The 23,529-nt window shown below is 47.3% G+C and overlaps 1 protein-coding gene across 2 annotated transcripts in view; it reads left to right on the forward strand.

Moving 5' to 3' along the window:
* ZBTB7C (zinc finger and BTB domain containing 7C) overlaps positions 1 to 23,529 on the forward strand; it is a 379,305-nt gene that overhangs the window by 84,010 nt on the left and 271,766 nt on the right. Inside the window, exon 2 of one of the 2 annotated variants that reach the window (XM_060170299.1) lies at positions 610 to 836. The exons of the other annotated variant lie outside the window; for it this stretch is intronic. The gene's annotated coding sequence lies outside the window, so the exon portion shown is untranslated. The remainder of the gene's footprint in view (positions 1 to 609; positions 837 to 23,529) is intronic. 2 annotated transcript variants of the gene reach the window in all.

Below are 23,529 nucleotides of genomic sequence, written 5' to 3' on the forward strand. Positions count from 1 at the left end.
CTCAGCAGAGCAGTGTCTGTGTCCCTCACCCAGCGAGGTTTGCATCTGTACCCTTGTCTCTCACTCTGAGCGAAGGGCTGTGAAAGGAGGCCACAGGTGGGTGGCCTTCCTGGAGCCCCCAAACCACAGCACACCGGAAGCCTTGTCCCAGGGCCTGGGCTATAAGAGTGGAGGCATGTCCCTGGTAGACATGGCCTTGTTTTTTGTGGGTCTCATTGGTGGAGGGAGGACACCCAGGTCCCGCCTCTTTCCTGGGGCAATGAGGTTCTGTTGGTGGGTATGAGCTAAACTCTGAATGGTGGGTAGGATGAGTGACTGAAGGTGGGTCTTTCAGGCAGATGAAACGAAATATGCCAAGGTAAGAAGATAAGAATGAAGGGGTGTGTGTTTGGCACACGCATGCTGAGGCTTGGGGGGTAGGGTTGGTGGGTGGCACATTGGCAGTGAAGTCCCTAGCTGAGGTAGACTCTGTATAGTCACCTGGAGTTACAAGATCTAATAATAAAGAGAGAGAGAGAAAAAAGATGGCTGGAAAGTTCTAGAACAGCTAAAACTTGGACATGTGTCTCTGGCCCTGGTAGGTCACAGGGACCTTTGTTCTTCCTACAGGTCTCCTCTGAAGCAGCTGGGAACTCAGAAGGCCTCACTACCCATGAGGAGTAGGCCAGCCAGGAGAGCAGTAAGGGATGGCATGAAGGCCACCAGGGCCTGAGGAGTGAGCGCAGCCTGCAGCTCGTTGGACCTGGAGCCTCCAAGTCGGGAGACTGTATCACCGGGGAGACTCACGAAGAATTGATACTTCGGCCCCAAGTGACATGTCCACGGTGTGATGACAGGTAATGAACCTGAGGTTCATCAGGCCTTTCTGAATGATGTGGCAGGTAGGAGAATCTATCAGCCTGCAGTAGACATAAAATGTCAACTCTTGGGAGGATAACCATGCAGACAAAGCAGAGTAAGGCCTGATAAGATAATAGATGGATGCTTTATAGTTATTAGTTCCTGCCCCAAGCTCTTGCTGGAACTAGGCACCAGCAGATTTAGCGTCAGGTGGGTTCACTTACTATACCTTATAGGAAGGCCTGATGCCATATGGATGGAGCCCCTCTTGTTTGAAGACCTTAGAGTAACAAATCAAGAAGTCGTTATTTCCCATCATCTCCCTTGGGAAGCAGGGCATGGATGCCAGTGGGGAAACAAAGGCGGCGAGGGGTGCGGGAGCTCTTTCATGGATCAGCGATACCTGAGGGATAGACCTGGAGGCCTTATTGTCTGAGAAGGCTTCTGGGTTGGGTCAGATTTCTTGAATGACGGGTGAGGTGATGGGTTGGTATTTCTTGTAAAAAAGGAAATAGGGACTTTGTGGCTGCCTTCGTCCCTCCAAGGATGCCAGGGCAAGTAACAGATGACCAAGGCTGACTTGGGGAGGTCATGGGTGGCGGTCTGGAGAGCACAGGCGGGGGCTGGCAGACACCCTGGGTCTAGCAGGTAATCTGAGGAGGTCAGCCAAGGCAGAAAGCATTGAGAAGGTCCCCAGAGCCTAGAGGGCAGGACCCTGAGGCTGGAAGGACCAGGGTCCAGTGGGACTGGAGACCCCAAAGATGAGCTCTGACGTAGTGGAGGGCCTGTTCCATTGGCCATCTGGTCGTCACTGTGTGTGTCATCCTGGGTACCACTCTGGCGATTTCCGCCATGGGGAAAACGGCAGGCTGGGGCGGGAGCAAAAATAGCTTGGGGCCTTGGGAAACTGACCAGGGCAGGGGGAGAGGGCCAATGACCTGGGGCAGGAGGCCCAAGAGGGTGTGGCAAATTCCATTCCAGTGCAGGCCAGTGTCAGGGTCCACAAAGCCAAGCCAAGGGGTGGGGAGGGGCAGAGCATTAGGACTTCTGGGTGGCCTTGTTCTAAGTCAGGAAGAAAGAATAAGATGAAGAAGGAATCCAGAAAGCTGAGCCCAGCTCTAGGAAATGTCTCAGCCACAGGTACCAGGCGGGCCCAGGACTTGGCTCCTGTCTATATGAACAAATGACAGGGGAATCGAGCTTTGGGGACCCTGGTGAGGATAGTTAGGGGTCTGGCTAGGCCTGGAGGGAGCTGGTATCTTCACAGTCTCCTGGGGCTAGCTGTGTCCCCGGGCACCCTAGACCCTAGTGTACCAGCTCTGGACTATTCTCAGACCCCCACCTCTCAGTGGAGCAGGCAGTCTGTGCATTTTAGGCTTGACTGGGGACCTGGGCAGGGCAGACCCTGTGGGCCCTCGTGATGGGAGGTGATGTGGGGGCAGGAGGAGGTAGAAGAGGCCCAGCCCTGCAGGTGGGTGGGTGAGGACTTAGCCTAAGGAAGGTAAGGGGCAAAGTACTTTCTGATTAAGTCAAGAAAGAACAAAGGGTTGAATCTAGAAGTTTCTTAACCTAGTTTCCCAATATTTACCGAGTACCTGTTTTGTACTACGTGCAAACGTGCCAGACATACAAAGATGTATGAGGTATGTCTGCTCCCAGGGGAGGGAACATGGGGCAGAGGACAAAACATGGGAGTGGAGACAGATCCGGGATTCTGGGAGCCTCAGGCTCCTGTCTTCAAAATGGGGACAAGACTTTCTCACTCACAGGCTGGTTGGGAGAATTAAATAAAATGAAACATGAAAAACGTTTAGCACAGCAGCTGGCGCCATAGTAAGTGATCAATCATTTAGTTTTCTTCCATTGTTCTGCTCTTGGAGGAGCTTATGGTCTGAGAGGGGAGGGAGCAAAGAAGGCTGGGAGAAACGCATCCCAATTCCCAGGGCTTCTGATTGTGACCAGGGTTTGAGGCCTGGGCTTTGAAAACCTGGTTCTCGGCATTCCTCTGGCCGTGGAAAATGTGGTTTAAGGTGGATCCGAACACTCAGAAATGCTGATTGCCTGTGAGTGCTGCGGCAGTTGCTGGGCCTGGGGAAGCTTTCTGGGCACTGCGTAGGATGGAGGGAGGGAGGGGTGGGTCCAGGAATTTACAGACGTGTTGAGAAGAGAGGACATTCTCGGAATGCTTGGAGAGTCTTGCCTCCTGGGCTTCCAGCGCTGCTCTAGGGAGTGTGGGGCAGGATGAGTCGGGTACAGAAACCGAGGCAAGACTTGAGACCTGGAGCAGGGCTGCCCAGAGAGACTGAGCATGAGCCAGTCTCGCGGGATTTTCAGTTTGAAGCAAGTGAAATTAATTGTAATAATGTTTCATTTAACTCAACATGTCCAAAGTATTATCATTGCAACTTGGAGTGAATATAAAGATTATTAATGAGATAGTTTATATTCTTCTTTTCGTACAAAGTCTTCGAGGTCCAGAGTGCGTTTGATACTTACAGTTTATCTCCGTTTGGACCAGCCACATTGCAAGTGCTCAGCAGCACCTGTGGCTAGTGGCTATTCTATTGGACAGCTTAGGTCTAGAATTTAGAGCATCTTTGCCCAGGGGCACCCAGAGGCCAGGTGTATCCTGAGCTAGACAACAGGACTTACTATTCTGTCGTCTTCTCATGACACATCTGAAATGAATTCCTGGGGAAACTGGCTTGAAGAATCAGAGATGTCTTGAATCGCTTGTTCTGGATGGTAACGTATGTTCTCTAGAACCAGCCCTGGCTGCAGGTCTTCCCAGCTGGCCTCAGAGGCCACCACTTACTGGTCCCGGGCTGACCCCAGGCAGTTCCCAAAGCTGTCTGAGCTTCAGAAGCTGCATTGAAAGTGGCACTAAGAATGTCTGTTTTGCTGGGTAACTTTGAGGACTAAATGAAATAATCATTACTCTGTGACATTCCACGTCAAGAAATAATGCTTTTTATTTTCCTAGATTAAATGAAAACCGGGTTGAGTTCCCTATGGGCTAAGTGTGGCGAAAGTGTCCTAGCAGGAATTTCTGTAGTTCTGTTTCTACCCTTCTGTTGCATGAAGACTGTGGGGCTTTGTGGGGCAGGACAGATGGGCAGGGGGTGAGCCTGGACCTTGGCCCAGGGGGGCTGCCTGTGGCCCTCCTTATCCAGAGCCGTGTGGTCACCTGGAGGAGACAGGTCCTGCAGGCAGCTTGTGCCCCTGTGTCGGCTCTGCCGTAGAGAAGGCGGGGGCCCCCGGGCTTTCATCTCTAGAGGATGGACGCCACCGTGGCACTGTGTTTCAGTGGGCCGAGGGGGTGCCGGCCACCCGAGGACCCATCACCTAAGCCATCCCAAGTGTCTTGGGACCCGACCCAGGCACCCTACTCGAAAAGCTGCTTGTCCTTCATCCCCTTTCTCTCCTGTCTCCCAGCCTCAGCCTTTGAAACAAAGGCCCATCCCTACCTTACCTGCCTCCTTTACCAGCCATACAAGTACAGATTACTCCCTGTGAGGGCCAGGGAGCCTGCTGTCATAGACATGGCTGCTCCTTCTGGGCTTGGGAGAGGGTACTTTTTATTACTCTGTGAATGACATCTGCCCCAGTCACGGGCTCCCAACAGCAGCAGAAAATAGTAATTGCTACGTATGTGTCCTGACACATGTCACTGGCATAAGGTTGGCACTCCACAAAATCCAGTTCCCCTAAGCCCAGCCCCACCTGAGGAATGGGTTAAATAATTTCTGCCTTTGGCGTTTTTCTGAGACTCAAATGAGATAGTGTATGTGAAAGACCTGCATACAATTATAAAATGTTATTAAGACTCTTAATTCCCTACCTGGCGTGGTTTCTTGGTTGGGAGCTGGGTTGATTCTAAACGTGCCCTTCCACTTGGCATCACGTGGCAGGTTGGGCCATCATCACGCACTGTCCTCCCATCCGTGGGCCCCGCTCAGTGCTCCCCTGGGGGTTCCTCCCTGCCGGGCGACCACCTCTCAACTAATAATCCTTTGTCTCCTGTGTGTCAGTGGCAGGTTTCCCTGACATCCTTAGTTTTCTTCAGCCTGTTGTGTGGGGTCTCTAACTCATCCCCCTGAGTTTGGAATCTGCCCTAGATTATCAAGGTTATCAAGAATGTTCCCAATCCATCTTTTCTGGGCCTGAGGGGAGAGAGGCCTGGAGCTAAGGAAGGGTTCTCTTCACCTGCCTGGCTTGGATTTGGTGAGAATTCTGCGATGGGAAAGGAGGTTTGAATAGAGTGTCTGCAGGTAGATCCCCTGTCCTTAGGGCTGGGGTGGAGGGAGCAGGGTAAGGAGGTACAGGTTGGTGATGCAAAGAGTAACCGGGTGTCAGCCATGCTGGAATCAGTGCAAAGTCTATAGACGAATGGGAATTCTCCAGCCCTGGGGACTGAAATGACATTTTCAAGGTTGAGTCAACATCTAATTGTGTGAGGTTGCGTCAGTAGTCCTTGGATGCTCACCGCAACCGTCTGTGGGTCCCTGTGTTGTTCCTCCCCCCGGGGGCAGCTGGTTTCTGCTTCCTGTTCCTCTCCTGGGCCCTGAGCTCTCAAGGCTGTCACGAATCCTAAGAGTCCTCCAAAGCAGTGTCATTGTGACTTAGCATCTATTTTAAAAGGTAATCTATGGCGCATGTGGGGGACGATGAGGAGGGAGTGTCATAAAATCAAGCATATTTAGGTAGCGATATCGTCTAGATTCTTTCTAAGTTTGCTTTGTGACCCTGTACACATCTCTCAACTTCCCCGGGCCTTAACGTTCTCATCTGTTAAATGAGCATGAGAAAGTGCCCTGCAATGATTTAATGCTGTTGCCAGGCACACATGCATTCAAAAAGCAAGAGGTGCTATGACTCTTAATCACCAAAGAGTTGAGAGTATTATGGCAACCCCCTTTTCCTCGTCAAGTCTAGCAGTGTGTAATTCTGCTCTTCAAAATTAGTCTCTTTATTGCTTCCTGGGGGCCCACAGGGAACAGCTTCTGATATATCACCTTAAAATTTTGCAGCAGGGAGAGGCGGAAAGCCACATTGCCCTTGACTGACAACCTTCATGTTGGTACTTGACAATTTTAATTTTTCATGATTCCTCTGATAAAAATAGTGCCTGACTAAAAACAAATACGTTTGTATTTTCCATCTCCTTAATTAGTTTCTAATTTGGGGGTTCTTATTAGCTTAAAATCATCTCGCTGAAATGGTCCTTGGATGATAAAAAATGTGAAAACCACAATCAATTCTAGAGAGACCCTGCTATTTAATTATGCTGATTGGAGCACTAGGGACCCCTGGCAAAACGAACCTCTCAGAATAAGCATGATTTGTGTAATTTGGTTTTTAAAAATTTTGGATGCATATTTATCATGTTCAGCTATGTGTTCTTGTTCTCCTTGAGATTCTGACTCATCTTCTAAGAGATGGGTGGAGGAATCCATGGGCTGTGGAGACCTTGGGACTCCCGCTAAGCCCATGGAGTTGCTGGTAGCACCTGGCCAGAAGGGAAGACAGGGTCCCTGGCTTGTCTGGTCATTTAAAAGTGTCTTTTCTTTATTTAAAAAAAAAAAAAAAGGTAAAAGGTCACCCAGAAATAGCCTAGGAAAGGATAGGCTGATAGAATTTTGGAGCTGATGGTAGTAGAGCGTCCTCCATGAAATCCCAGGCTAGAGATGTATCTAGAACCAAATTCGAGAACGTGATACGACTTTGGAGATACTGGGAAGACCTAGTTGCTCAAAAAGATATATCCCCCCAGCATCCAAAGCCATGGATCAATATTAGCTTTGCTAAAAGTGGACCACCAGATGTGATGTGACGGGAAGGACACAGCACCACCCAGGACACTTTCCCACCATAAAGCTGAACATAAAACTGCTCCTGCCTAGGGCTTCCCTGGTGGCGCAGTGGTTGAGAGTCCACCTGCCGATGCAGGGGACACGGGTTCGTGCCCCGGTCCGGGAAGATCCCACATGCCGCGGAGCGGCTGGGCCCGTGAGCCATGGCCGCTGAGCCTGCGCGTCCGGAGCCCGTGCTCCGCAACGGGAGAGTCCACAACAGTGAGAGGCCCGCGTACCGCAAACAAACAAACAAAAAACAAACAAAAAAAACAAAACAAAAAAACTGCTCCTGCCTGTAAATCTAACGACCACCTTGTGCAGAAGCTGGAGGAACGTGGGAAAGCCCAGCACAGAGAGGCCGCCACCAGATCCAAAACGAGAGGGCTCCTCAGGACAAATGCCCTGTCTTCCCAACAGGAGGTCCAGGGGAAATAATGGCGAGATGTGAGGGAATTGTTACAGATTTAGAGTCTTAAGAGATATACCAACCGAATGGCCTCTGTGGGTCCAGTTTGACTCATGACTCAAGTCTACTTTGACTCTATTTGAGAGAATCAAGGAGGTTAGGGACAGGCTGTGCGTTAGATACCTGGGAATTATTACTATTATTATTTTTCTATTTTTATATTTTTAAAATCTTTTTAACATCTTTATTGGAGTATAGTTGCTTTACAATGGTGTGTTAGTTTCTGCTGTATAACAAAGTGAATCAGTTATACGTATACATATGTCCCCATATCTCTTCCCTCTTGTGTCTCCCTCCCACCCTCCCTATCCCACCCCCTAGGTGGTCACAAAGCACCGAGCTGATCTCCCTGTGCTATGCGGCTGCTTCCCACTAGCTATCTGTTTTACGTTTGGTAGTGTATATATGTCCATGCCATTCTCTCACTTTGTCCCAGCTTACCCTTCCCCCTTCCCATATCCTCAAGTCCATTCTCTAGTAGGTCTGCGTCTTTATTCCCGTCTTGCCCGTTATACCCAGGAATTACTGTTAATTTTTTTAGGGTGTGTAATACTGTAGCAATGTTACATACTGAAGTATTTACAGATGATGTCTGGGATTTTCTCTAAAATATTTTAGATAAAAGAAGATGAAGCAAGAACAGATTGCTGAATATTGTTGAAGCTGGTTTGGTAATTGGTGATGGGTATGTGGGGATTTATTATGCTCTTCTGTTTTGTGTGTATTTGAAATGTTCAATAATAAAAAGTAAAATAATAATAAATGTCCTTACTGGTTGGCTGAGCCCTGAAATTTCACAATTAGAGCTTTCTTCATCTAGCTTAAGCCTTTCTTCGTCCATAATATACAGCTTCTCCTGGGAACATGATTTACCCTTTAGGAAAGTAGCAGTGAGACAGTAGAACATTTCCCCAGTTCAGGATACTGTAGGTGTCCCATGCAAAAGGGTTCCAGGTGAGGTAAGTTTGGAGAAGTTTGCATTGAACTAAGCCAAACAGGTTTCTTCAGAACGTCGGCTATACTGTGAATGGATGTTAACATGTACTGTGCATCTCGCGGAGGGGGGGAGTGGTGGTGCATAGCAGTGCCATGTTCCCCCAAATAATTTGTCATGTGCTCCAGAGGAGACAGAAACTTTCAGCTCCCCTAAGGATAATCAGGAAGGTCAGAAACCTGGGTTCCAGAGCTGTTTCTATTTACTAACTTGTCATTGGTCAATCACTCAAACTTTCTAAGTCTCAGTTTTCCTACGTGTAAAATGACCTTCATATCACCTGCCACTTACCTTCCAAGATTATGAAAGGGTTTCGTGCAGTATAAAGCCCAAGACCAAAGGTTAAATCATGTGATTATTATTTAGTGCCATTTTCTGAAACTCGGTCCACAAATGTTTGCTTGGAGACTCCTGGCTCTGTGTATAGGTGTGGTCTAACATCACCCAAGGGATAGACTATCCTGGGTGTCACAAACTGAAAAGGTACAGAGGAGGTAAAAACAAGTTCTCTGCCCTTTGGGAGCTCACGACGGAACTGGAGAAGCAGTACAAATAAACAGTGACGGGGCAAAGCCATCTAACCCTAGTGATAAACGAAAGGTTCAGATTCAGAGGAAAAGGGAATTGCTCTTGGCTGAAGTGATCCTTGAAGGCCACCTGGAGGAGGTGGCACTTGACCTGGGCCTTGAAGCCTGGGGAAGATTTGGACAGACCATCCCTTTGTTGGTTATGGATCACTCAGCTAGAATACTTCCCTGTCTCCCGCTTCCACACGCCCACAGGCTGCAGCTGAGCACATAAACCCTGTTTGGATTACAGTATTATCTGACTCGGGGACCCAAGTCTTCTCTGTCCGGAACTGGGGTCGTGCTCCCCCTGCCCGGCCCTGCCAGCCACTCCCATCCTCTCCTCTCCGGCTCCACCCCTCGTTTCCGTCTTCCCACCAGAGTTTAGAGAAGCTGGGATTACTCATCCCGTCCAGGCTCATTCACTCCTGCCCTGTCTTCTAAGCAAAAAGAAAAAAAAAGTATCAACCACAGAAACAAAGCAATAAATTATGACTCAGAGACACCCAAGCCTTCATGTGGAAATGTTTATTATCATCAGCAAATCATTCCTAGGGCAGAGAGAGAAGATGGCCTGAGTGGAAATCTTGCAAAAGGTGGGCCGCAGTTGCTCCAGTGAAGGTGAAGGGATTTGAGGCAGCCTTGGGAGCCAGTTCAGTTTCTTGGGTGTGGAGAGCTGGATGGGGGGCTCTCACTCCTCCCAGGGGGCGTGCATGGCGTTATTTGGCATGAATGGCCATCAAAGGCACTTGTTAGTGGGGCTTCCCTGGTGGCTCAGTGGTTAAGAATCTGCCTGCCAATGCAGGGGACACGGGTTCGAGCCCTGGTCTGGGAAGATCCCACATGCCACGGAGCAGCTAAGCCCGTGCGCTAAAACTATTGAGCCTGCGCTCTGGAGCCCGCAGACCACAACTACTGAAGCCCGCGCGCCTAGAGCCTGTGATCCGCAACAAGAGAAGCCACTGCAATGAGAAGCCCGTGCACTGCAATGGAGAGTAGCTCCCGCTCACCACAACTAGAGAAAGCCCGTGTGCAGCAACGAAGACCCAACGCAGCCAAAAATAAATAAATAAATATATTTTAAAAAAAGGCACTTGTTAGGTAAGAGCCCACACTGTCCTTTAATTTGCACAGCAGAAATGGAAGAAAAGGTCCTAGAAAAGGACAGGGTTGTGGTGGGTGCTTCAGGTCAACAAGGGGGCTCAGCTCTGTGCCACTCAAGGATTCAGAGACAGCTGGGCCACATGCCTTGTCCTCAAGAGTCCTGTGTGGACAGAGCTCAGCCCACTCCTGGCACATTTGAAAGCTCAGAAAGCTATTGTTAGTATTGGTATTTGGGGAAGGACCTACTCAACGCCTGCCCCACTGTGGACCTTCCCTGCAATTGCACACCTCACACCCAGCTGTGGGCCCAGGGTGCTGGGTTCTGGCTCTGCCACTTGGGGCAGGTGGCCTAGTCTCCCTGGGCCTCTGTGTCCACAGGTGTAAGATGGGGCAACCACGCGTCTCTCCCAGGATGAAATGAAATGAATGAATTGGGAGCATGAAATGAAATGATCCAGAGAGAGCCCTTGGCTTCCCCCTCTGCCACTGAGAAGTAATAAGACATGGGACAAGTTGCCCTGAGCCTTGGTTTCCTTATCTGTTAACTGGAAAGAATTAGATTACCTGTCCTGCTGACATCCTTTACCTACAGAAAGAGAGTTTAATGGGCAGTGTATGCAGAAACACTTCAAGAAGTATAAAGAGTTAGTCAAGCATTTAAAAAATGTGTTCGTGTGTATTTCATATGCAAACCCACACATGCAAACTGTCCTCAAAAGACAAAAATCTCAGAGTGGCAAAAGGTGTCCACTGGTGGTCCAGTGGGGAGAGACGTAGCCCCGACTCTAGACTGCTTTGTATTGTGTTTTTTGGCCATTCCGCTTTCCCAGAGGCCGCTCGTCTACTTTTCTGGACGCTGGTGCCCCCAGCAGGGCGGGGTGTGAGAGAAGCACACGGGACCAAGTCTGGCAGATCTGGTGTCCAGCTCTGCCTTGGAAACTGCCCTGTGGGACCCTGAGCAGGTCCTGGAACTGCTTCCTCAGACACAAAACAAAGGTTGAGAACTGCTGGCCACGTGACATCAAGAGGCTCCAGCGGGATGATGAGTGAAAGCCTTTCCGAGTTGTAAAGCAGTGACCATATGGAAGAGGCCACCATCTTTATGCCTGTCAGCCAGGCCTTCCGAGCCCAGTGCAACACAAGATTTAATAACACTTGTTAATTGATTAATGTGCATCCTGCCATTTCAGGTGCTTTTGGGGAGGCAGTGGCAATTATTTTTATGTTAGAGAGATACTCCTTAAAGAAGCCTCCCCTGACCCTGACCTTCTGTTGTTTTTCTGAGTCACAGGGTAGACCTTCTCCCAGCTCTGGTGGGTAACAGTCAGGTGGCCATTGGGGCTGAGACCAGCCATCGATTTACCCAATTATTCTAATTCACTTTGTAACTTAGCACTCACTCCAGGTGTTGATTTACAGTTAATGTTTCATCTTTAAATGAATACTTGTCTGGAATATTTCATGAGTCAATGGAGGTGGTATTGACCTGGCAGCCAGGTAATGACTCCTGGAGTGCCAAGTATTTTTTTTTTTTTTTTTGCCAATATTCCCCCTATTTTCCCCTACCAACCACATAAAGAACCCTCCACAAATACACACTGATTTTATTTTCAGGCTACAAGGTGTAGTGGAAAGAGTGCAGGGCTGAGTCAGGAGATAGGAGCTCTCCGCCCAGCTTTGCTGTTAACTCACTGTGTGATGCCAAGAAAGTCACTTGACCTCTCTGGGCTTCGGTTTCCCATCTGCTGGATGGTGCAGGGTCGGGAGGGGAGTTCTTCCACTGAATCTCCGACTAGACCCACCAGACCAGCAACGTATGCAATGCATGAGAGAGATCTATGTTCAGATTACAAAAATAATAATTGCTTTGTATAAGAAAACAAAATAATATACACGTGTTTGAGAAAGTGAAGGCAATTGTGAGACGCCCCCACCCCCACCCCAGAGATCATCACTGTCAAGAATTCAGGGAATTGTTACATTCATATCACTATCTGTATTTATACTGTTACCGTGGATCTGGAAAAATAGATCAATATTACACAAAAATGGGATCAAGCTATGTATTGTATTATGTTCTGCAGCTTGTGTTTTTACTTAATATAATCTTTTAAAAACTACTCGTACGCATCACTCTAGTTTTTTATAACATGGTTTTCTATAATATGGATATACTTTATTAATAGGCTAGAGTTAATTCCACCTCCTCAGCGGATGTCAGGGTGGTAGCAGTACATTTGAACGGCTGTGATGGTTGGCTGCCACCTCCTACTCCGGGAGGGGATCAGAGAGGAGCCTGGGGGGCAAGAGCTCGCTTACACGGCCGAAGTCACCGTCCTTAGCTGAGGGTGCTGCCCTCTCACCTCTCCAGAATTCTTCTCCAACAAGTACTGTGGCTGAGGAACGCGAGGGCCCAGGGCACTGCCCCCCAGAGCTGGGGGAACCAGGGCCATGCTGGGGATACAGAGAGGAAGGCCCGGAGTGGGGTGGGCTTGGCAGGCAGAGCCTAAGAATGTGAACATGGTACTTAATGCAGTTTGGTTGCTTCCGGAACCACTTGATGTCAGGAGCCGTGGTAACCGTGAGTCGGGATTGAGTCAGGGAGCAGACCTGGGGCATAGCCCTGCAGAGGTGGGTAGGCCTTGAGCGATGCTGGCCTGGGGCAGGTCCCAGCCCTTCGCTTCTTGCTGCCTCCGGTGATGAGTCAGGAAGGGCAGGCCCCTGCAGCCAGCCCCAGCAGGCTGCCCATTTTCACTCCACGTCCGGCCTCCACTTGTGACGCGCCCTCCACTTCTGGGTCCACGTGACCGTGGGATTCCAGGCACGGCACTTTTTTTTTTTTTTTGTGGTACGCGGGCCTCTCACTGTTGTGGCCTCTCCTGTGTGGAGCACAGACTCCGGACGCACAGGCTCAGCGGCCATGGCTCACGGGCCCAGCCGCTCCGCGGCATGTGGGATCTTCCTGGACCGGGGCACGAACCCGTGTCCCCTGCATCGGCAGGCGGACTCTCAACCACTGCGCCACCAGGGAAGCCCAGGCACGGCACTTTTAGCATCCATTTTTGGAGGGGGCAGAAGGGAGAAATTTTGGGCTCTTGCATCTAGAATTATTTCCCATTTCCCCTTTCCTCTGTGTTTAATTGAATTAGAATTTTTGAGTAGGTGAAGCATTTTATACAGTTCAAAAATCAAAATGACATACAAAGGTATATACTGAGATTTCACTCTCCCCCCGTTGGCCCCTATAGGCCACCATTTATATAACTTTTAGGTTTATTCTTTCAGTGTTTTCTTTATGCTAGAATGGAGAAATTTGAATATATATTCTTAACCACTTTGCCATACAAAAGATAGCCTACTGTATATTCTGTACCTTGCTTTTTTATTTCCTTAAATATATGTCCTTGAAATCTCTTCATATTAGTACGCAGAGCAAATTCCTCATTTTTAAAAATAGCTGTGTAGTATTCCACTGGATGCATGGACAGTTTTTTTAAACCAGCCCCCTATAGAGGGACACCTGGGTCATTTCCAACTTTTTTTGCTATTAAAAACAGTTCTGCAATCTGATGTCAGTCTGAGCTATTTTATTGCATGTATGTGTTTTAAATTGCAAACCACCCCAAATCTTTTCTAGAAGTAGGCAGAATATACATTATTTATAAACAGATAAGCCAATAAGGCTTTGTTCCCAGATTCCTATGCCATTTCCTTGTCTTCCAAGCAACTTTCCCCCAGTCCCCTAGCATCCCATAGTCACCAAAACATCTGCCAGGATGCAGTGTCCTTTGTCTGCCAACTTGGGCTGGTAGAAATAGTCTTTACTCTCATTTCCTCTGGGGGTTTCAATGAAGACTCCCGCCAGGGCCTGAAAGATTGGGAATCTCTATAAAGGATTCCTGGCGTCCTGAGTGCAGTGGAAGAAGCACCATGGCCTGAGCCAGTGAGAGGGTGTGGATTCCTGTCCCAGATCTGCAACTGATGAACCGGGCGATTCTGTACAAGTCCCTTCCCTCATGCATCGCACAGGTGAGCTGAGGGCCTGAGGTCCATTCCTATCCTCACGTGTTGTGGTTCTCGGAGCAACCTAATGGTGTTAAGTACAGTTTTAAAATCCTCAGGCCCTGAATAGCAGTTCCGTGTCCCTTTCTCCATGAGGGGCTCCATGCTGGTGTCTCCTCACCTCCCTGGGTGGCTGGAGTGCTTTCTATAACGTGACATCAAAGGTTTGATGACGCTGGCTTGTGCATGGTAATAAAATAATGCCCACGTGCAGATTCCCATTACTCAGAAGCACATTCATTTGGCTATAGGTCTGCGAAGACCTTTCATTGCTAGTGCATGTAAAGGGGTATTTCACACATGGTTCACATTAGCACCGTGATTTAGCTTCTGCGTGAATAAGAATCGACGCAACAGCCAACTGCCCCTTGAGAGTCCATTTGTATCACACTACACGCTGCGGGGCGGGCCCACCTTTGACTGCGCTCTCGTCAGATCTGATAAGGTAATAGTAATAATAACTTACCTTTTCATCGTATGGGCTCTTTCCCCAGGGCTTGGCCGCCTGCAGGTGTCTTTTCTGCGGTTTGGCTGTGTTTCTGACCAGGGTGAGTCCTAAGTCGGTGGCGGCCTCACACTGAGCCTCATCCCAGGAAAGAGGTTTGGGCATCATTTATCCATGAATCAGTTGGTAGATCAGTCAGTCGTTAGGTCCGTTGTTGTCGTGCATAGCACCCCTCAAGTGCAGGGCACCCACACGGAGCTCCTGACCTGGACCCCACGCTCTGGGTCCCCCCCTCTTATAAAGAGCACCATGGTTCTCCAGGCCTCCTGCTTCAGCCCTACCTGTGTCCCTACGACCTGCACGTTCAGTGTCTCTGGAGTTTGCCAGTCCCTCCATGCCCCCTGTCACCCTCTGCTGGACCCACCCAGCAGCCCAACAGATCCTTCTGCATTTTCTCTTGCCAACCCCGTCCCCACCCTGGTCTTCACATAGCACACAGTACCTGCTCTGGTGAGTATGCTCATCTGACCCCACCTCTCCCTATTTAGAGCCCCTAAGGGTTTCTTGCAGCTTCTCCGATAAAGGTAGAAATTCTTGCCAGGGCCCACAGGTCCCGCCCACGTCATCTGCTTCCTCCCTCTCCCTCTTCCCTTGGTTTCTTGGACAAGCAGCGCTCTTTTCCACCTCAGGAGATACACACCTGCTCTCTCTGGGCACTGGCCTCCCTCACCTTCATGGCTTTAACCCCTGCACACCCATCAGAGAGCAGCTAGGCTGTCCCTTTCCTGACCCTCTGGCCTGGGTCAGGCCCTCTCTTAGCCCTTACCATGGTTGTAAATAAATGTCCAGCAGGCTTTTAAAATCTTCCTCCTTTCTAGAGGTAAACACCATGACTCATTGACAGCTGGATCTTGGCACAGACTGTAGTAGGAGCGGATTGATTGACATGAGCAAGCTGTATTGTGGATGGCGGGGCATCCTGTATTTAAAGAATACAGGATGGGGCTTCCCTGGTGGCGCAGTGGTTGAGAGTCCGCCTGCCGATGCGGGGGACACGGGTTCGTGCCCCGGTCCAGGAAGATCCCACATGCCGCGGAGCGGCTGGGCCCGTGAGCCATGGCCGCTGAGCCTGCGCGTCCGGAGCCTGTGCTCCGCCGCGGGAGAGGCCACAACAGTGAGAGGCCCGCGTACCGCAAAAAAAAAAAAAAAAGAATACAGGATGCGCAGTGGACGTTATCTTTGTAGCGACAACATCAAAAGAGTGGCACATTTGTGGGACTGCAGAGGACTTTAGAAGTGGTCTCAGGCCCAAGGCCCTCTTTGAGGGAGGGGGTACGGACTGTGGCTCTGGAGTCAAACCGTCTTCCTTCTTGCTGTCTGCTCTTGAGTAAGTTACCTGACTACTCTGGGCCTTAACTTCCTCACCTGTAAAATACCTTTTCCAGAAAAACATTGTGAGGGTTAAGTGAGAATTGAATGAAAAAATCCATGCAAAGTGCGTAGCACAGTGCCAGCCCCGAGCACGTATTGGCCATTATTATCAGTACAGAGGATGACACTGAAGCCTGGAGCGGTTAGGTTAGAGGTGTCCTGACCAAGATCGCACCGTCTGGTTTTCTGTACTGGCCACTGGACTGACCTATCAGAAGTGCCAGCATAGTCCTTGCCCTCCAGTGGTTCCCAGTCAAATTGCTACAGCACACTGGTTCTCAATGGGGCGATTTTGCCCCCGTCTCCACTCCAGGGGGGTATTTGGTGATGTCTGTAGACATTTTTATTGTCACAGATGTGGGGAGGGTGGGTGCTACTGGCATTTAGTGGGTAGAGACCAGGAATGCTGCTACACATCCCACAATGCACAAGACTTCCCTCCCCAACAAAGAAGCCCCAAATGTCAGTAGTGCTGAGGTTGGGAAATCCTGCTATAGCGTTTACAGGAGGGCCCCAGGGGAGCTAAGTCCACCAGAAACTGACCTGATGAAAGGCACCCTCTCTAAAATGGGCAGGAGGTGCCTCCTAACCCTATATCCAGGGAAGACGGCCTCTCTTGTTTGGGGCAGAGCAGGGATGAAAGGCTGGACCTGGAACTTAGAGGCAGATGGGAGTCAAAAGAGCTGCTTGGAGCAAAGAGAAAATATAACAGGGGCAGCCTGATCTGATGTGTATGGGGTTTGGGGAACGTGGTCTATTTCTCTGAGTGGAGTCTTTGCCAGAACCTTACAGATCCCAGCATCCAACTTCCCCTGTTGTTTTCCAAAGGGTCTTTGGCTGTTTTGAGATTTTGGGGTGCTTGTGCAGAGACGTGGCTCCCGGCTGGGGCAGATGTGAGTGCAGCCTGGGCAGAGCTCCCCATCTGCCAGTGGCTCTGAGCAGGCTGCCGAATGTGGCTGCCCTTGGGAGGTGTGAGGACTCAGGGCAATTGTAAATCACACTCCGTCCAGTTTCCCCACCCCCAGCCCGTCACCATTTTCACCTAGGAAAAGTCTAATAAAAATGCATTCCAAGTCCTAAAGGAGGAAGAATGGGGAGGAGCAGGGTAGGGGAGCCAGCACAGCCTTGATTAAATGCATCTGAGCCGCAGGGCTTTTCTGGCCTTAGAAGCAGCCCCAGGGCCCACGGAAGCCGGTGGTCCTGGGTATCTGCTCCACTTTCCAGGCCTGGGGGGCAGCCTGGGTCCCAGCCTACCCTGTGACTTAGGTGAGTGCTGTCCACTCATCTCAGGGCTGATTAGGCCCTGCAGAGAGGCCTCACCTCAGTGGAGGATGCACCAGCCGGGGATTTGTCTTGGAGAGTGGGGTGGGGCAGGAAAGAGGCTTGTGGGCATGAAGCACCTGTAAGGGATGGGGGCAGGGAAGCCAGACCAGTAGTGGCTGTCAACCCTGGCTGCACATTGGAATCACCTGGAAGCTTTGGCGATCCCTCAGACCTATTAGGGGGGTCGCTGGGGGCGGGACTCAGGTGCCAGTAAGTTTTCAACTTCTCCAGGTGATTTCAATGGGTACCACGGATTTAAAGCTTCCCTGGGCTCTGATAGTCTGGTCACAGTGAGGCCTGTAATGAGGGCACAGGGAAACCCCTGTTGGGGTGCAGGGGAGGGCCCAAACATGAGGAGGAAACTGTGCAGCTGACAGACCCTGGGTGGAGGTGGAATGTCACCCATCCGGCCACACGGATGACCAGGATTTCCGGCTACAAGAAGTGACAGCCCAGAGGAGATAGCTGTCCAGGGCCAGGGTCTGAGGAGCAGGACCGCTGCAGGCCAGACAGGGCAGCAGGACTCCACGTAAACTGCTGTAGAGTCGATGGTAGATATTGTGTTGTGGTTACTTGATGCACGTGTGGTCTTTGCTGCTGGCCTTGGAGCCCCCAGGAGAGCAGTGGCCGGGTCATAATTGTATCAGGACTTGGTCACTTCTCACCTGCCTGCTCTTATCTCTCAGACACCAGCCGCCTCACCTCTCACCTGGATGATCACAACTGCTTCCTGATTAGGGCCCCAGCCTCTGTCCCCAGCGGTCTAGCCAGATGGACCCTTTGAAACGTGTCCGATGGCTTCCTCCTTTTCTCGGAACCTTCCAGTGACTCCCCATGTCGCTCAGAGTAGAAGTCCAAGCCCTCAGAGTGGCCTGCAGGGCCCCCGTTCTCCCTCCTGACCCCCCACGCCAGCCACACTGGCCTCCTCCCTGTACTGGGCATTCTTGCCTCAAGGCTTTGCCCGGGTTGTTCCCTTCGCTGAGAAGCTTGGCCCCCAGAGATCTACAAGCCCCCTTCTTCCCCTTCTTCAGGACTTTGCCCGAATGTCCCTTTCTCAGGGAGGCCTTCCTGGATCCCCTTCTTCCTGTCTCCCAGATCTTCGTTTCTCTCCATACCTCTTATATGCTGACACTATATATTTTGTTTAATGTCCATCTCCCTACACTACAGTGTGAGCTCCAAGATGGTGGGGATTTTATTATGATGATGATTATTACATTTGCTGGTGTAAACCCAGAACCTGGGACAGTATCTAGCCTGCAGTGGATGCCCAGAATATTTGTTTGTTTCCCCCCTGTGGACCGCTCATGTTTAAAATTGGTTGAATCACACTCTTTGGCTAATAACATTCCCTCTGTTGGCCCATGCATGGTTTGATTTTATTTAATTATGTGTTTAGCTGTTTTTGTTGTTTTTTCTTTTTTTCTTTTAATTAATGTAACAAGCAGCCAAGAGCTCATCACCCAAGACAAAGCAAGAATTTGACAAAACCTATATCCAGACCTAAGATCTTGCCTCAGGCCTTCCCACCCGAGGTCATCACCTTCCTTAATCTTATCTTTATCATTCTGCTTTTCCTTTTACTTGCTCCACTGCATCTAATCTATATGTATTCCTAAAAGGTATATTTTACTGTAGTTATTTTTAGCCTTATTCAAAACCTATTATCCTGTATATAATCTTTGAAGTCATTCCCATTTAATATAGTTTTTTAACATCTTTAATGGAGTATAATTGCCTTACAATGGTGTGTTAGTTTCTGTTTATAACAGGGTGAATCAGCTGTACATGTATCCCCATATCCCCTCCCTGTTGTGTCTCCCTCCCTCCCACCCCTCTAGGTGGTCACAAACCACTGAGCTCATCTCCTGTGCTATGCGGCTGCTTCCCACTAGCTATCTATTTTACATTTGATAGTGTATATATGTCCATTGCCACTCTCTCACTTTGTCCCAGCTTACCCTTCCCCCTCCCCGTATCCTCAAGTCCATTCTCTACGTCTGCATCTTTATTCCTGTCCTGCCCCTAGGTTCTTCAGAACCATTTTTTTTTTTTTAGATTCCATATATATGTGTTAGCATATGGTATTTGTTTTCCTCTTTCTGACTTCACTCTGTATGACAGACTCTAGGTCCATCCACCTTACTACAAATAACTCAACTTCGTTTCTTTTTATGGTTGAGTAATATTCCATTGTATATATGTGCCACATCTTCTTTATCCATTCATCTGTCGATGGACACTTAGCTTGCTTCCATGTCCTGGCTATTGTAACTAGAGCTGCAATGAATATTGTGGTACATGACTCTTTTTGAATTATGGTTTTCTCAGGGTATATGCCCAGTAGTGGGATTGCTGGGTCATATGGTAGTTCTATTTTCAGTTTTTTAAGGAACCTCCATACTGTTCTCCATAGTGGCTGCATCAATTTACATTCCCACCAACCGTGCAGGACTGTTCCCTTTTCTCCACACCCTCTCCAGCATTTCTTGTTTGTAGATTTTTTGATGATGGCCATTCTGACTGGTGTGAGGTGATACCTCATTGTAGGTTTTTTTTTTACATCTTTATTGGAGTATAATTGCTTTACAATGGTGTGTTGGTTTCTGCTTTATAACAAAGTGAATCAGTTATACATATACATATGTTCCCATATCTCTTCCCTCTTGCATCTCCCTCCCTCCCACCCTCCCTATCCCACCCCTCTAGGTGGTCACAAAACACCGAGCTGATCTCCCTGTCTATGCGGCTGCTTCCCACTAGCTATCTATTTTATGTTTGGTAGTGTATATATGTCCATGCCACTCTCTCACTTTGTCACAGCTTACCCTTCCCCCTCCCCATATCCTCAAGTCCATTCTCTAGTAGGTCTGTGTCTTTATTCCTGTCTTACCCCTAGGTTCTTCATGACATTTTTTTTTCTTAAATTCCATATATATGTGTTAGCATACGGTATTTGTCTTTCTCTTTCTGACTTACTTCACTCTGTATGACAGACTCTAGGTCCATCCACCTTATTACAAATAGCTCAATTTCGTTTCTTTTTATGGCTGAGAAATATTCCATTGTATATATGTGCCACATCTTCTTTATCGATTCATCCAATGATGGGCGCTTAAGTTGCTTCCATGTCCTGGCTATTGTAAATAGAGCTGCAATGAACATTTTGGTACATGACTCTTTTTGAATTATGGTTTTCTCAGGGTATATGCCCAGTAGTGGGATTGCTGGGTCATATGGTAGTTCTATTTTCAGTTTTTTAAGGAACCTCCATACTGTTCTCCATAGTGGCTGTACCAATTCACATTCCCACCAGCAGTGCAAGAGGGTTCCCTTTTCTCCACACCCTCTCCAGCATTTATTGTTTGTAGACTTTTTGATGATGGCCATTCTGACTGGTGTGAGATGATATCGTATTGTAGTTTTGATTTGCATTTCTCTAATGATTAATGATGTTGAGCATTCTTTCATGAGTTTGTTGGAAGTCTGTATATCTTCTTTGGAGAAATGTCTATTTAGGTCTTCTGCCCACTTTTGGATTGGGTTGTTTGTTTTTTTGATATTGAGCTGCATGAGCTGCTTGTAAATTTTGGAGATTAATCCTTTGTCAGTTGCTTCATTTGCAAATATTTTCTTCCATTCTGAGGGTTGTCTTTTCGTCTTGTTTATAGTTTCCTTTGCTGTGCAAAAGCTTTTAAGTTTCATTAGGTATCATTTATTTATTTTTGTTTTTATTTCCATTTCTCTAGAAGGTGGGTCAAAAAGGATCTTGCTGTGATTTATGTCATAGAGTGTTCTTCCTACGTTTTCCTCTAAGCGTTTGATAGTGTCTGGCCTTACGTTTAGGTCTTTAATCCATTTTGAGTTCATTTTTGTGTATGGTGTTAGGGAGTGTTCTAATTTCATTCTTTTCCATGTAGCTGTCCAGTTTTCCCAGCTCCACTTATTGGAGAGACTGTCTTTTCTCCACTGTATATTCTTGCCTCCTTAATCAAAAATAAGTGCATGGGTTTATCTCTGGGCTTTCTGTCCCGTTCCGCTGATCTATATTTCTGTTTTTGTGCCAGTTCCATATTGTCTTGATTACTGTAGCTTTGTAGTATAGTCTGAAGTCCAGGAGACTGATTCCTCCAGCTCTGTTTTTCTTTCTCAAGATTGCTTTGGCTATTCGGGGTCTTTTGTGTTTCCATACAAATTGTGAAAGTTTTTGTTCTAGTTCTGCAAAAAATGCCATTGGTAGTTTGATAGGGATTGCATTGAATCTGTAGATTGCTTTGGGTAGTATAGTCATTTTCACAACGTTGATTCTTCCAATCCAAGAACATGGTATATCTCTCCATCTGTTTGTATCATCTTTAATTACTTTCATCAGTGTCTTATAGTTTTCTACATACAGGTCTTTTGTCTCCTTAGGTAGGTTTATTCCTATGTATTTTATTCTTTTTGTTGCAGTGGTAAATGGGAGTGTTTCCTTAATTTCTCTTTCAGAGTTTTCATCATCCGTGTATAGGAATGCAAGAGATTTCTGTGCATTAATTTTGTATCCTGCTACTTTACCAAATTCATTGATTAGCTCTAGTAGTTTTCTGGTAGCATCTTTAGGATTCTGTATGTATAGTATCATGTCATCTGCAAACAGTGACAGCTTTACTTCTTCTTTTCTGATTTGGATTCCTTTTATTTCTTTTTCTTCTCTGATTATGTGGCTAAAACTTCCAAAACTATGTTGAATAATAGTGGTGAGAGTGGACAACCTTGTCTTGTTCTTGATCTTAGAGGAAATGGTTTCAGTTTTTCACCATTGAGAACGATGTTGGTTGTGGGTTTGTCATATATAGGCTTTATTATGTTGAGGTAAGTTCGCTCTGTTCCTACTTTCTGGAGAGTTCTTATGATAACTGGGTGTTGAATTTTGTCAAAAGCTTTTTCTGCATCTATTGAGATTATCATTTGATTTTTATCATTCAGGTTGTTAATATGGTGTATCACATTGATTGATTTTTGTATATTGAAGAATCCTTGCATTCCTGGGATAAACCCCACTTGATCATGGTGTATGACCCTTTTAATGTGCTGTTGGATTCTGTTTTCTAGTATTTTGTTGAGGATTTTTGCATCTATGTTCATCAGTGATATTGGCCTGTAGTTTTCTTTCTTTGTGACATCCTTGTCTGGTTTTGGTATCAGAGTGATGGTGGCCTCGTAGAAGGAGTTTAGGAGTGTTCCTCCCTCTGCTATATTTTGGAAGAGTTTGAGAAGGATAGGTGTTAGCTCTTCTCTAAATGTTTGATAGAATTCACCTGTGTAGCCATCTGGTCCTGGGCTTTTGTCTGTTGGAAGATTTTTAATCACAGTCTCAATTTCAGTGCTTGTGATTGGTCTGTTTTTATTTTCTATGTCTTCCTGGTTCAGTCTCAGAATGTTGTGCTTTTCTAAGAATTTGTCCATTTCTTCCAGGTTGTCCATTTTATTGGCATATAGTTGCTTGTAGTAATCTCTCATGATCTTTTGTATTTCTGCAGTGTCAGTTGTTACCTCTCCTTTTTCGTTTCTAATTCTATTGATCTGGGTCTTCTCCCTTTTTTTCTTGATAGGTCTAGTTAATGGTTTGTCAATTTTGTTTATCTTCTTAAAGAACCAGCTTTTAGTTTTATTGATCTTTGCTATTGTTTCCTTCAATTCTTTTTCATTTATTTCTGATCTGATCTTTATGATTTCTTTCCTTCTGCTAACTTTGGGGTTTTTTGTTCTTCTTTCTCTAATTGCTTTAGGTGTAAGGTTAGGTTGTTTATTTGAGGTGTTTCTTGTTTCTTGAGGTAGGCTGTATTGCTATAAACTTTCCTCTTAGAACTGCTTTTGCTGTATATCATAGGTTTTGGGTCGTCGTGTGTTCCTTGTCATTTGTTTCTAGGTATTTTTTGATTTCCTCTGTGATTTCTTCAGTCATCTCTTGGTTATTTAGTAGTGTAGTGTTTAGCCTCCATGTGTTTGTAGTTTTTACATATTTTTTCCTGTAATTGATATCTAGTCTCATAGTGTTGTGGTTGGAAAAGATACTTGATATGATTTCAATTTTCTTAAATTTACCAAGGCTTGGTTTGTGACCCAAGATATGATCTATCCTGGAAAATGTTCCATGAGCACTTGAGAAGAAAGTGTATTCTGTTGTTTTTGGATGGAATGTCCTATAAATATCAATTAAGTCCATCTTCTTTAGTATATCATTTAAAGCTTGTGTTTCCTTATTTATTTTAATTTTGCATGATCAGTCCATTGGTGAAAGTGGGGTCTTAAAGTCCCCTACTATGATTGTGTTACTGTCGATTTCCCCTTTTATGGCTGTTAGCATTTGCTTTATGTATTGAGGTGCTCCTATGTTGGGTGCATAAATATTTACAATTGTTATATCTTCTTCTTGGATTGATCCCTTGATCATTATGTAG

The sequence above is a fragment of the Lagenorhynchus albirostris genome, chromosome 14, assembly GCF_949774975.1.
Source record: "Lagenorhynchus albirostris chromosome 14, mLagAlb1.1, whole genome shotgun sequence".
NCBI classification, from domain to species: Eukaryota; Metazoa; Chordata; class Mammalia; order Artiodactyla; family Delphinidae; genus Lagenorhynchus; species Lagenorhynchus albirostris.